Genomic DNA, 14,998 nt, shown 5'->3' with positions numbered 1-14,998 from the left:
TCTGGAATCTAGAATCCTCAAAAGCCACATGGGGTAAGGAAGTCATAACACCCCCTGGGGCTTCCTACCCTATTTTGTACAGATGGATGAACGAGCTGTAGCTGTTAACATCCCCCAAGAGGCTGCACTAATACAAGCCTATGTGCAGTGTGTGCCTGTAGAGGGCTTGTTGGCTAAAGGGGACTTCACTATCTTAGTATTAGTTTCCCTTTTAAAGCTATTTCCAAGGTTGGACTGTCTAAGGTAAGCAAAGGGGAATCCTTTGGGCTTAGGAGTCAGCCGGCTTGCTTAGACCTCTTATTGTTACCTCTGGTTCCCGCACCACCAGGACCCTCTCCCGAACAAGAAAATCGGTATGTACAGTAAATAAGGTACAAGTGTGGTCCTCCCAGCCCAGACCCCATACTCTATGGAGACAAGCCCTCTTTGTGAAAGCTATCCCATCTTAGCCTGTTCGTGCTCCAGCTTTCAAGGCAGTCTGGTGGGTTCACAAAGAGAGCTAGACCCTGCTAGCAACAAGATGGGATCCAGGGTACTACAGGTACCCCCAGCCTGGCTGCTAGAGGAGTCCATCGTGGGAGGCACATAACTTAAGGCTAGCTGCCTACAAGACATGCCTTGCTCTTCCGTGGTGTCCTGGGGGCAGTTCAAACCAAAGCAGCCTCTAAAGCTGTCCCTTCTTTCTATTCTTATGTTTGTTCTTTTCATAGTGACCCAAATTTTCTGGATGTTTTGTGTTAGAAACTTTATAGATATAACATTTTCTTTTTTTTTTAATTTTTATTGATTACACTTTATTCACTTTGTATCCCCCATAACCCCTCCCTCCTCCCCTCCCAATCTCACCTTCCTTCCCCCTTCTCCACGCATGCCCCTCCCCAAGTCTACTGATAGGGAAGGTCCTCCTCTCCTTGCTTCTGATCTAAGTCTATCAGATCTCATCAGGAGTGGCTGCATTGTCTTTCTCTGTGGCCTGGTAAGGCTGCTCTCCCATCAGGGTGGGGTGATCAAATTGCAGTTCATGTCAGAGACAGTCCCTCTTCCCATTACTGTGGAACAACATTGAACTGCCATGGGCTACATCTGTGCAGGGGTTATAGGTTATCTCCTTGCATGGTACTTGGTTAGAGTATGAATCTCGAGAAACACCCCTGTGCTCAGACCTCTCAGCTCTGTTGCTCTCCTTGTGGAGTTCCTGTCCTCTCCAGATCTTACTATTTCCCACTTCTTACATAAGATTCCCTGCACTCTGGCTAACAGTTGGCCATAAGTCTTAGCATCTGTTTTGACAATCTGCAGGACAGAGCATTTCAGAAGCCCTCTGTGGCAGGCTCCTAACTTGTTCCCTGTTTTCTCCTTCTGATGTCCATCCTCTTTGTCATTCGAGATGGGGATTGAGCATTTTAGCCAGAGTCCTCCCTCTTGATTAGTTTCTTCAGGTGTACAGATTTTAGCAGGTTTATCCTATATTATATGTCTATATGAGTGAGTATATACCGTGTGTGTCATTCTGCTTTTGGGATACTTCACTCAGGATGATCTTTTCCAGTTCCCACCATTTACCTGCAAATTTCATGATTTCCTTGTTTTTTTTTATTGCTGAGTAATATTCCATTGTGTAGATGTACCACAATTTCTGTATCAATTTTTCAGTTGAGGGGCATCTGGGATGTTTCCAGCTTCTGGCTATTACAAATAAAGCTGTTATAAACATGGTTGAGCAAATGTCCTCATTGTGTACTTGAGCCTCTTGGATATATGCCTAGGAGTGATATTCATTGCTTTCTTCTATTGCTTCTTCTATGCCTGAGAGTCTTTCTTTCATCTCTTGTATTATGCTGGTGATCATTTGTTTGTGGTTTCTGTTTTCTTTATTTTTTTAATTTTTATTTTTTAAATATTAGTTACAGTTTGTTAAATTTGTATCCTGCCGTATTCCTCTCCCTCTCTCCCTCCCATTCCCACCTTCCCACCCTCATCTCCTCCCTGCCCCTTCCCAAGTCCACAGATAGGGGAGGACCTCTTCCCCTTTCATCTGATACTGGTTTATCAGGTGTCTTCAGGACTAGCTGCAAAGTCTTCCTTTGTGGCCTAGCAGGGCTGCTCCTCCCTGGGAGGGGGCAGGGGGGTCAAAGAGCCTGCCATTGAGTTCATGTTTCTGTTTTCTTACCTAAGTTTTCTGTCTCCAGGATTTTCTCTGTGTTTTCCTTATTGCTTCTACTTTCATTTTCCGGTATTGAACAGGTTTAGTCATTTATTTCACAGGTTTGATTGTATTATCCTGTATTTTGTTTCATTTTCTCTTTAAAGGCCTCTATTATCTTCATAAGAATGGATTTAAAGTATGTTCTTTTGCTTCAGCTATGTTAGAATATTCAGGGCTTGCTGTAGTTCTGGTGATGCTGTGTTGCCTTGGTTCTTTTTGATGGTGTTCCTATGCTGGCTTTTAGACATCATATAATTCCTGATGTTGGCAGGCCTCCAGTAATACAGGCAGATTTGTGTGTCACAAAATGAAACCCAGTGGAGCAGGTACAATGTAACAGTGTTCTCCTATTTGATTGTTGTCTCAGAAGCTTATTGTGACTATCTGTTAACCTAGGTCTAATTTTGGAAACTTCTAACCTCTGTAAAGTCTAATCTAGGCCTAGAATGTTTTCAACTTCTTAGATTTACTGCTGAGTAAGCTCACTTTTTTTTTTTTTTTTTTTTTCTGAACTCTGGCTGGCTGATTCAACTCAACTGTCTGGCTCAAACTCTTCTCCAAGCTGGTTGATTCAGTATGGCTTCTCTCAACCTCTAAATTTGCTCTTGTTGGCTTTAAGTTAACTCTATCAATCTGTTCTAATCTTCTGGCTCCTCATTCTCTGACTCATCTATCTTAACCTTTGTTTAGCTTATTCTCTCTACAACCTGTCTCTGAATAACTGTCCTGGTAAAACTGCCTCCTGCCTTTCTCTCTGTGCTGCTCCCTCTCTTTCCTCTCTGTTCTCATTAGAGTTGGGTATATTCTATTTTAACAAATCTTTGATTCACCATTTTGCCTCTCAATTAGACATCACTTTATTTTTTTATTTTTTTCTTTATTAATTACACTTTATTCACTTTCTATCCCCCCTGTAGTTCCTTCCCCCCATCCCCTCCCAACCCCTCCCTTCCTCCACCCTCTGCATGCATGCCCCTCCCCAAGTCCACTGATATGGGAGGACTTCTTTTCCTTCCTTCTGATCCTAGTCAATTAGGTCTCATCAGGAGTGGCTGCGTTGTTTTCTTCTGTGGCCTGGTAATGCTGCTTCCCCCTCAGAGGGAGGTAATTAAAGAGCAGGCCAATCAGTTCATAGACATCACTTTAAAACACAGCTGCTTGCTTCCTTCTACCAACTAACTTTAACTTATTTGTTTGGGATTACATGCATGTACTAAGGGTTTGTCTGTATTCCAGCCAGAGTAGCCACAATGCTGGATTACAATCACTTTACATCTTTCCCCATTCTGTGTAAGCTATAAATTGTACACAATTTTACTATTTCAAAAGAAATAGTTATTAATCTTATGAACTTACCACTGTTGAGTGTGCTTTAGTGAGACTGGTGGGACTGGGGATTTGAGAGTGGGTCTCAACTGATATTCCTTGATGGCAGCCGGCCTCTGAGAATGCAGGTAGAGTTATGATTCTGAAAATGGAATGGACAGGAAACAGTGGAGTTGAATTTCATAGCTTATAAAGTTTTCCCAAGGCAATGAACTTTAGAAAAACAACTCTTCCTGCCTGAAATGTCTCCGCCACTTGTTCTGAGTATAAAGTAAATGCTCTGAGCATTAACTAACTGCTTGTCATTCTGTGTAACATGAAATATTTAACACCCAAAATATGTTTTCCTCTACAAAGGACCAAATGAGATAGTTGAAGTATTGTTGTTATTTGTGTCCATTTGTAAATGGGTGCTGTAAAGACAGGGGTTGATTTTATTTTCTTTTTCTTCCTATGTGTAGCATGGAAAATGTCATGCTTATAGGAGACAGTGTTAAAATCTGATGATATTTAAACAATAGTCATACTAATAAAGAATTTCTCCACAATAACTTCTCACCCATGAATTTACCGTATAACCTATATAACAGATTGTGTTCCCTGAAGCTTTACTTTGTAGTCATTCATTTCATTATCTTCTTGATAATATTCTTTTCTTACTTTAGATATACAGCTATGCTACGCTTCTCAGACATAATGAAAACTGAAAACCAGTGACCGAATCTAGATTCTGGCTTCACCAGATATCACACTGCAGACAAAGGACTGAATCTACTTTGTCAATCAGAAAACTATATCCTTACCATGGTAAACACATTACAAAAGGTCATTTTTGGAGAAATATTGTCTGTAAATACTGCTCTTGCATAAAATCAGCCATGAAAGAACAAATGGGATAGAAGAAAATTGGCCCCCTATTTTTTTAAATTTTATTTTTTCATAATTTATTCATTATATACCCCGATTGAAGCCCCCTCCATCAACTGCTCACAGTCCCACCTTCCCTCCCTCTTCCTTTCTATCCCCTTCCCCTAGTCCACTGAGAAAGGTAGTTCTTCTCCTCTGCCATCTGCCCATAGCTTATCTAGTCTCATCAGGACTCCCTGGATCATCTTCCTCTGTGTCCCGGCAAGACCTCATCACCCGAGCCAAGTGATCAAAGAACAGGCAATTGAGTTCATGACAGAGGCAGGCCCTGTTCCCCTTACTTGGGAGACCCACATGAAGACTGAATTGCCAATTGGCTACATCTGAGTAGGGGGTCTAGGTCTTCTCCATGCATTGTTCTTGGTTGGTGCATCAGTCTCTGCCTACTTTAACAAAAGAAATATATATATATATATATATATATATGTATATATAAAAAGAAATATATATTCATATATATATATATATATATATATGAAGAAAATGGATTTAGCATCAAGACTTAGTTATAAGAAATAGAATCATCTGCTTTCTTTAAAAATTAGAAACCTAGGAAAACATATTAACCATCTACATGTCACTCACTGGCTTTGGCAATGAAAAATCAGCACCAACCACTGCATCTGAGAGAACATTGAGTGAACATTGGAATCGTTTTCAATGATATTTGCCCTAAGGGAAGATTTCAGGCTATAGTTAAGGAAGAGGAAATGTGGCAGTTTTCTTTGGAAAGGAAACAAGAATTAGTGTTCGTAAAATGACGATTCACTACAGTTCATGGAGAGGGTTCTAGAAAAGAAAGAACTCCTCTGACAGCTCATCAGGGTCCTTATGAAGTTGCTGAAGTAGAAAACAATTAAAACATTCATAAGAAAGGAGAAGTCAGGAGTCTTCCAGAGTTTACACAAGGCTACGGCCCCTCTGTTTCAGAGGAGTCAGATGGAATCGTGTGGCCGTCCTTTGCTCTAAGGCACTTGATGAGACATACTTTTAAAATCCGGGCTAGATGAAATTTAAAATATCATCTAAAGGCACATTTTAAAAGCATTTGACTAAACCCAAGTAACTTGGTAGTTTATCAGGACAAAAATCAAATAGTATCAAGAAGGGGAAAATTCAAACATTCAAAACTGTAAAACTGAGTCACTGATGTGGCTCAGTGAGCAAAGGTGTAAGCTATGAAATCTGATGACCTGGGTTCCATCCTCTGATCCAACATGATGGAAGGAGAAAATCAACTCCTTCGACTGTCTTCCAGCAGGCATATGTCATCATGGCCTGTACACACACCTCTGCAGTATACACACATCAAATAAGTAAGTGAGTTAATGTAATAAAATAATGTAAAAGTTGTAGGATGCAGTTTCCAATTTAAAAAGTTTGAAGCTGAGAAAGAAAAGTAGAACATTTATTGTGAGTCATGTCAGGACAATGCCAGTGAACAGGCCGATAAAAACATGACAGGTAATGTTTTATTAGAAAAGAATGCTAAACTGCAATTATAGTCATGCTCCATCTGTTCTAGAATGCAGATGAGGATATAAGTGTTCTGTTGAAGTGAAATACATTTAAAACAGGCCTCTCTGCAGTATCTATAGAGAAAGCATGCAATATGTGAATTGGAAGCACGGTGGCATACTGGACAGGATGAAACACAGGTTAAAAAAACACAAAGAACAATCAGTGAACTCAAGAATGCAACAAAAATGACGCAAAAGTAAGCATGGAGAACAGGTGGAAAGATTTGGAAGTGTACTACTACTGACTAAATCACAACAATGACTAACGTATGATAAGAAACAGAAAAGAAATATCTTATAAAATGCATACAAATATTGGGTACATATCAAAAGATTTTGAATAATAAAAAGTACTGTTTTTATTCTGATTTCTAGTAAGTAAATAATAAATAATCACGATTATTTTGTAAGGGACATTTATATACTTTGTAAGGGATAGTGATTATAAAGATGAGGGAGTACAAATTCATTTTGAGAATGATCAGGGGAAACACAGGAATTATATCACTTGATTTTATTTTTAGCTCTTAATTTGTACCATAACTATAGAATTTTATAGGACCAATCCTCATAAAAGTAACCTTGTTTTATGTCTTCAATTAATAAAAGGTATAAGATAATGGACAAGATAAATAGTTAACACCAAAGAGGTTGGAGAAAGCAGTTCAGGTCATCCGTAGTGGAAAGTTTTTCTCATGGTTTCTATTTGTTTTGTGGCAATCACCTGAATATTATCTACTATCTTTCGATTAGAAATGTGCATCTGTAAGCTCATGATTTGAAGCACAGCAATATTTTGAAAGCTCTGGAGGTGTTTTATAGAATTTTGTATGCCCAGATGCCCTTTCTCCTGCTTCACAGCTATGTACATATGTACCAGATCCACTGCCAAGCAACAAGCAGTTCTGTCTTTCCTGCTGTGATGGACTGTGACCTTGTGAATCCATGAGTCACATTCAGCCTCTCCTCCCTCATGGTGCTTTGTTAGGTGTATTGTTCACAGCAATGAAAAAATTAACTAACACATTAAAAATTGAATATTTACACAAACATCATCTTTGACCCCAGCACCAATAATATAAATCTTAGCTTAAGATGAATTGTATACCTTAGCATACATCCTGCCAAGCACAACCTGCCAGAACAGGGAAGGATTTATTTGAGAAGAATATGAGAAGCATAAATTATTTTCATTGAAGAATTGACCAAGATAATCTGTTTATACACAGATGTTGTTGACAGTTTGAGAAATGAAAACTAAACACTTAGATTGAACCAGTCTTCTGATAGAAAATGTAGAGTCACAACAAATATTATTTAATAGTTTTAAAAGGGGTGAAAGATTTACAAGTAATTTATACCTAATAAGTGTGATTCAACTGAAAAGTGATAAACAAAAGGGGTCTTATCATACCTGATAAAACAGGGTCACATGAAAGGGGAAGAGGTCCTCCCCTATCAGTGGACTTGGAAAGGGGCAGGGAGGAGATGAAGGAGGGAGTGTGGGATAGGGAGGGAATGAGGGAGCGGGATACAACTAAGATACAGAGTTAATAAAATGTAACTCATAATAAAAATAAATTAAAAAGGGTCTTATCAAGAAAAACATAAATTAAAACAAATGAAAAGGAGCTTTATGTGCAGTAAAATGTCTATCACGGACAGATATCTATATCTTACAGACATCTGGGACAGGGAAATTCTCAGGTGTCTCCTGATGTAAAAGCACTGGCAAAAAATTCAGAGATTATATTTACAGTATAGAATAGTTGCATATTTTCATTAAAATCCAGAAAAAACAGAAGATATTAAAACAAATTTTTTATAATAATTTTTATGGAAACTTTTCCCATAATAGCCATACTCTGACAACATGTCAAATGTACCAAAGTCTAGAAGAGATAAATTTTATTTTATATTTTAATATACAATATTAAAAAGGAATTTGTTACTGCATAGCATACAACAACAAATACATCTCATGAGTATGCTATTGGATGATAACAAAAGATCCATTATGTTCTTTTTGACATAGACACACTGAAGACAAGCAAATTAAGTATATACATGCAGTCTATAATGGCAGTACAGTTCCTGATTTGACCCATGAATGCTCATAGAGTCAGAAAACGCTCTACAGTAGCATTGTATTTGGCAAAGAGGAGGAAGCAGCCTTTTGTCCTCTAGGCAAGATGTAGGAAGGGTAAGGGAACGCACTGGCAGTCATAAGATGGAGTTGAATAGTATAGGACAATTAGTAAATAGCGAAACTAGGTGACTGGTGTAAAGGATGGGCAACAGAATGGCATCTAACCCAGGATCCTGTTCCTGAACATTATGCACAATAAAACAAACATCACTGCACTTTGCTAGGGTGAATAAAATACAGTATATTAAACCTCAAAAAGAAGATGCAACTTGATGAGCTGGGTTAAGATGAAAAAGGGAGCTCCCCTTTTTTGAGGAAAGGGGAAGGAGGGAGGGAGGATGGGATTCAGAGGAGAGAAGAGATGGGCTGCAACAAGGACGTAAATTTTTAAAAAAATGTTTTTAATTAATTATTTCTTAATAAATACAGTTTATTCACTTTGTATCCCAGCTGTAACCCCCTCCCTTGTAACCTCCCAATTCCACCCTATTGCCCTCTTCTCCTCTCCCATGCCCCTCCCCTAGTCCACTGATAAGGGAGGTCCTCCTCCCCTTCCATCTGATCCTAGCCTATCAGGTCTTATCCGGAGTGGCTGCATTGTGGCCTGGTAAGGCTGCACCCCACTCAGGGGGAGGTGATCAGAGAGTAGGTCACTGAGTTCATGTCAGAGACAGTCCCTGTTCCCCTTACTAGGGAAACTTGGACACTGAGTTGCCGTGGGCTACGTCTGTGCAGGGGTTCTAGTTTATTTCCATGATTTGTCCTTGGTTGAAGTATCAGTCTCAGAAAAGATCCCTGGGCCCAGAATTTTTTCTCTCTCCTTGTGGAGCTCCTGTCCCCTCCAGATCTTTCTATCCCCCAATTCTTTCATATTCCCTGCACTCTGCCCAAAGTTTGGCTATGACGTGATAGACATTAGAAGAGGGAAAAAACATGAAACAGGACATGAGCCTGAAAGACTCTGAAAGACTCTATCCTGGAGGGTATCAAAAATTATGTTTGATGGAGGAGAAATAAAACTGAGTGAGGTGCTAAATATCAATTACCACAGGAAGACAGGCAATGGGGCTTTGAGAAGATAAATAACCTGAAGTGGGGAAATCTATTAATTTAATGCTTCTCACCTGATGTTCAAATAATAGAAAAACAGAAAGGAAATAGAAATGATACTGTAATAATACACTGGTGGAAATTGTAACCATTATACAACCACCAAATAGGTAAAATTATGGACATGCCTGTCTTTTTGCCTTTTTTTTAAGCATCCCTTTGTAAATAGGCTCAGATGTCCAGCAGTGAGTAAATAAATCCCTATTTCACTCCCAATTTAATTTCTGGGTTGGGGTAGCAATGTGAAGAGATGGAAAATTGTTTCATTTCTCTAGAACAAACCCAAATAAAAGTCCTCCATTTAGAATTGGGAAGAAAAACAGGGCCCTTTAATTCAGTCATCTTAGTTTAAAAGCATGGAAACTGTAGGCAGTAGTCAGGGGCTTTTCCTAAATATGCAATTGGCCAAAACAATAAACAAGTCAAGAGCCTCATTTTCTGCTCCATGAGATTCTATTTTGCTCCTGTGAATACTAGTTCAAGCATGTATCAAGCACGGGACGGGTGTACTTATGTGATTTAAACATCTAAAAGATGAAAATGACGTGCATTGTTGTCTTGGTTCCCTATGACATTTCCTCATGCTAACTGACAGGCAGTGAGAAAACCAGCACAAGTTAGTTCAAATAGGATCCTTGATGACTGTGTACACTTGAACTTGTTTGGTTTCTTAGTGGGCAATAAGCTTCATGTAGCATGTACACGAGTAATTATTCCAGATGATTTTAAACATCAGCTGGTAAGTTACTTCAAACCTTAAAGTATGACTAGGGAAGGCCACAGATACTATGAAGTGCAGAGAAGTTACCCATGACTGAGGAGATCTACTGCAAGTATAAGAACTTAGTTTCTAGTTTTCCGTCCTTGGTGTTGATATGGAGAGAGCAGAGGAGCTTGCTACAGCGACCTGAACAAGGAATGAAAAACTGTCACTACCAGCCAGGGTGTGTTTGAAGACTGTTCCATAAAGAAAGGGAAATGAGAAGTAGAGATGAAAGTTTTGTCTGAAGAGTTGAAGTAGGCTAAGACCCCATCAGAGTTTGCAGAGAGAACGGTATGGGTTCAGAACTGGAAAAGGTGACTGAGGACTTGGATGAAAACCCTGCTGAAAAGAGCCTGGGCTTACATCAGACACTGAACAAACTTACTGCATGCACCCAGAGAGTGAAAGTGTTCCCACCATGAGCTTCAGAGAGGCATGCCTTTTTGAGAGTTCCCCCTTTATTATTGCATATTTGCTTTATTGGAAGTGTCAAGTAAATAATGAAATTGTGACCAAACATTTTTATGACGCGCAAGCTTTGAGCATCCATGTACTAAGTTTATGTTTTCTTTTCTTTCTAAATATGATCAGCTTTTTTAAGCTCTACTTTTACTCTTGAGTTTGATTTCTTCTTGAGGTAGGTAAGAAATTTTATACTGACTATAATTTCTTCAAGTGGAAGGCATATCATTCCTAGGAAATCATCACCTTACACTTTGAAGCACACAGACTTAAGCTTTGGAAACTATTACCTTTCTTGTCACTGTTAGTGAGATTACAGGGCACCATTACAAGAAAACAAATGTTTGTTTGTTTTTTTCCTAAAGCAAATAAAACAAAACATATTATAGGAATCATAAACTACAGACAAGTTACCCTGATCATACTGGGCCTATTCTGCAATTCGTGACGCAGAGCGAATGTCTTTCGGGCAGTCGGTTAAGAAGCCGGATAATAATATTACCCAGATGTCTTCTGGATAAGTCCTACATTGCCTGCTACCAACTCCTTTCACTCTAAAGTTGTTCGCAGAGAAATAAGTGTCTTATGTTAGGACTTGGCCACACAGTGAGCAAGTCTGTGATGGAATACAATCCTATTCAATCAGATCACATCAAAAAGGTAGCTAGCCATTGAAACATTGAGCAAATGGCTGTTTTTTGTTTTTTGTTTTTTTTCTAATAACTAATGTTGGGCAACCATGGCAGCAACATAGAGTGGCCATGAATTTAAACCTAAATTGGCTTAAATTCATCTCAATTGTTGATGGAATGTCACTCTGAAAATTTGCTTACCCAGGATTTAAACTCCTTCAGGATTATACCAATAAAAGATGAAGAAACACCTGTCAATATATCAAATGTGTGTTCTGTAGGCAGGGGCTGTGCATTTTACCTTGCAAAGTTCACAACTAAGAACTTTGGAATCTTTAAATTCTGAGAAATATGTTTGTATTGTGACTATTTTTTGATTGAAATCATTTGTATTCTAAAGAGACACACATTGAAATTGGGAGTTACACACTATCTGCAAAAGTTTTGAACCTGGCATGATATTGCAAAGAAAAATGCTTTGAATAAAATAAAGAAAAAATATGTACAGAAAATTAGGGTAGTTTCTTTCTTTTTAAACAAAAATAGATTTTATTTATGAGTTGAGCACATAGTAAAACAATTAGTATTGCAAAAATTTTATAATATGGTCTATATTCTAGTTTTTATTGTTTATACTTAATAATTCTTTAAATTTTATTTATTTATTTATTTATTACAATTTGTTCATTTTCTATCCCCACTATAACTCCCTCCCTTGTCTCCTCTTAGTCCCCCACTCTCCCTCTTCCCCTCCTATGTCCCTTCCCTGGTCCACTGATAGGGGAGGACCTTCACCCCTTCTATCTGACCCTAGAATTCTCAACAGGAATATTGAATGGCAGAGAAACACTTTAAAAGCGCTCAATGTCCTTAGTCATCCAGGAAAAGCAAATCAAAACGACCTTGATATATCACCTCATAACCATCAGATGACTAAGATCAAAAACTCAGTGGATGATTCAGCTTGAAGAGGTTGTAGAAAAGGGGGAGCCCTCCTCCATTGCTGGGGGAAATGTAACCTTGTGTAACCACTTTGGAAATCAATCTGTCACATTCTCAGAAAATTAGGGATCTCAAGATCCAGCTATACTATTTTCCAATGTATAGTTTTGACATTTTTACCGGGTTAATCCTACCGATCCATGAGCATGGGAGATCTTTCCATCTTCTCTTGACCTCATTGGTACAGGAGACAACTTCTTGAACAGAACACCAACAGCATAGGTTCTAAGAACAACAATCAATAAATTGGACCTCCTGAAACTGCAAAGCTTCTGTAAAGAAAAAGACACTGTCATCAGAACAAAATGACAGCCTACAGATTGGGAAAGGATCTTTACCAACCCTATATCTGACAGAGGGTTAATATCCAGAGTATATAAAGAATTCAAGAAGATAAACAGCAGCAGATCAAGTAATCCATTTAAAAATGGGGTACAGAGCTAAACAGAAAATTCTCAATAGAGGAATATAGACTGGCAGAGAAACACTTAAAGAAATGCTCAACATCCATAGTCATCAAAGAAATGCAAATCAGAACAACCCTGAGATTTCACTTAATACGTATCAGAATGGCTAAGATCAAAAACTCAAGTGACAACACATGCTGGAGAAGATGTGGAGAAAGAGGAACCCTCCTCCATTACTGGTGGGAATGTAAACTGGTACAACCACTTTGGAAATCAACCTGGAATTTTCTCAGATAGTTAGAAATAGTGCTACCTCAAGATCCAGCTATACCACTCCTAGGCATATATCAAAAAGATGTTCAAGTATACAACAAGGGCATGTAATCAACCATATTTATAGCAGCTTTATTCATAATAGCCAGAATCTGGAAACAACTCAGATGTCCATCAATGGCAGAATGGATACAGAAATTGTGGTACATTTACACAATGAAATACTGCTCAGTAATTCAAAACAAAGAAATAATGAAATTTATAGGCATATGGTGGGATCCAGAAAAGATCATCCTCAGTGAGGTATCCCAGAAACAGAAAGACACACATCATATATACTCACTTATAAGTGGATATTAGACACTTATAATATAGGATAACCATACTAAAATCTGTACACTTAAGGAGGACTCAAGAAGGAGGACCCTAGGTAAAATGCTCAATTCATAAAGGCAAATGAGATGGACATTGGAAGAGGGGAAAAAAAGGGAACAGGATAGGATCCTGCCATAGAGGGCCTCTGAAAGACTCCACCCAGCAGGGTATCAAAAATATGCTGAGATTTATAGGCAAACTTTGGGCAGAGTGCAGGGAATCTATGAAAGAAGGGGGAGATAGAAATACCTGGAAGGTACAGGAGCTCCACAAGGAGAGCAACAGAAGCAAAAATTCTGGACCCAAGGGTCTTTTCTGAGACTGATACTCCAAACAAAGACCATGCATGGAGATAATCTAGAACCTCTGCACAAAAGTAGCCCGTGGCAGCTCAGTGTCCAAGAGGATTACCCAATAATAGGAACAGAAACTGTCTGACATGAACTCAGTGGCTAGCTTTTTGATCACCTCCACCTGAGGGTTGAGCAGCCTTACCAGTCCACAGAGTAAGACAAAGAAGCCAGTCCTGATGAGACCTGATAGACTAGGTTCAGATGGAAGGGGAGGAGAACCTCTCCTATTATTGGACTGGGGAGGGGTGTCGAAGAAAAAGAGGGAGGAAAGGTAGGATTGTGAGAGGATGGAGGAGCGGGCTACAGCTGCGATACAAAATGAATAAACTGTAATTAATAAAAATTTTAAAATAAAAAGGCAGATGCTGAGATTCACATCCAAACTTTGGGCAGAGTTCAGGGAATCTTATGAAAGAATGGGGAGATAGAAAGACCTGGAGGGGACTGGAACTCCAAAAGGAGAGCAACAGAACCATAAATTCTGGACTCAGAGGTATTTTCTCCAACCAAGGACCATGCATGGAGATAACCTAGAACCTCTGCATAGATGTAGACCATCGGAGCTCAGACTCCAAATGGGGTCACTAGTAAGGGGAACAGGGGCTGCCTCTGACATGGATCTTTGATCACCTCCCTCTGAGGGAGTGGCAGCCTTACCAGGACACAGAGGAAGACAATGCAGATATTCCTAATGAGACCTGACAGATATGGTCAAATGGAAGGAGAGGAGAACCTCCCCTATCAGTGGACTAGGGAAAGGGAAGGAGAGGAGAAGAGGGAGGGAGGGCGGGATTGGGAGGATATGAGGAAGGAGGCTACAGCTGGGATACCAAGAGACTAAATTGTAATGAATTTGAAAATTAAAAAGAAAATTAAAAGATCCAGCTATACTACTCCTAGGTATATACTCAAAAGATTCCCGACCATTCAATAAGGTCATTTGCTCAACTATGTCGTAGCAGCTTTATTTGTAATTGCCAGAATCTGGAAATAACTTAGATGTCCTTCAATGGAAAAATGGATACAGAAAGTGTGGTATTTTTAAAAATGTGTAAATGTGGTATATTTACTCAACAATTAAAAGCAAGGAAATCATGAAATTTGTATGCAAATGATAGGAACTAGAAAAGATCATCCTGAGTGAGGTAACCCAGAAGCAGAAAGACACATATGGTACATACCCTCTTATAAGTGGATATTAGCCATATAATATAGGATGAAAATACATAATTCTGTAGTTCTAAAGAAGCTAAACAACAAGGAGGACCCTAGGGAAGAGGCTGAACCCTCATTTAGAAGAGCACAGGCTAGATATCAAAAGTAGGAAAAGACAGGGAACAGGACAGGACCCTTCCACAAGGGAATCTGAAAGTCTCTACCCACTAGGCTTTAAAAAGAGATGCTGAGACTCATAGTCCAACTTTGGACAGAGTGCAGGGAACCTCATGGAAGAAGAGAGAGATAGAGGACAGGAGCTGCACAAGGAGAACAAT

The sequence above is a fragment of the Psammomys obesus genome, unplaced genomic scaffold (genome assembly GCF_907164565.1).
Source record: "Psammomys obesus unplaced genomic scaffold, mPsaObe1.curated_primary_1811, whole genome shotgun sequence".
NCBI classification, from domain to species: domain Eukaryota; kingdom Metazoa; phylum Chordata; class Mammalia; order Rodentia; family Muridae; genus Psammomys; species Psammomys obesus.
This window is presented reverse-complemented; position numbering follows the sequence as displayed.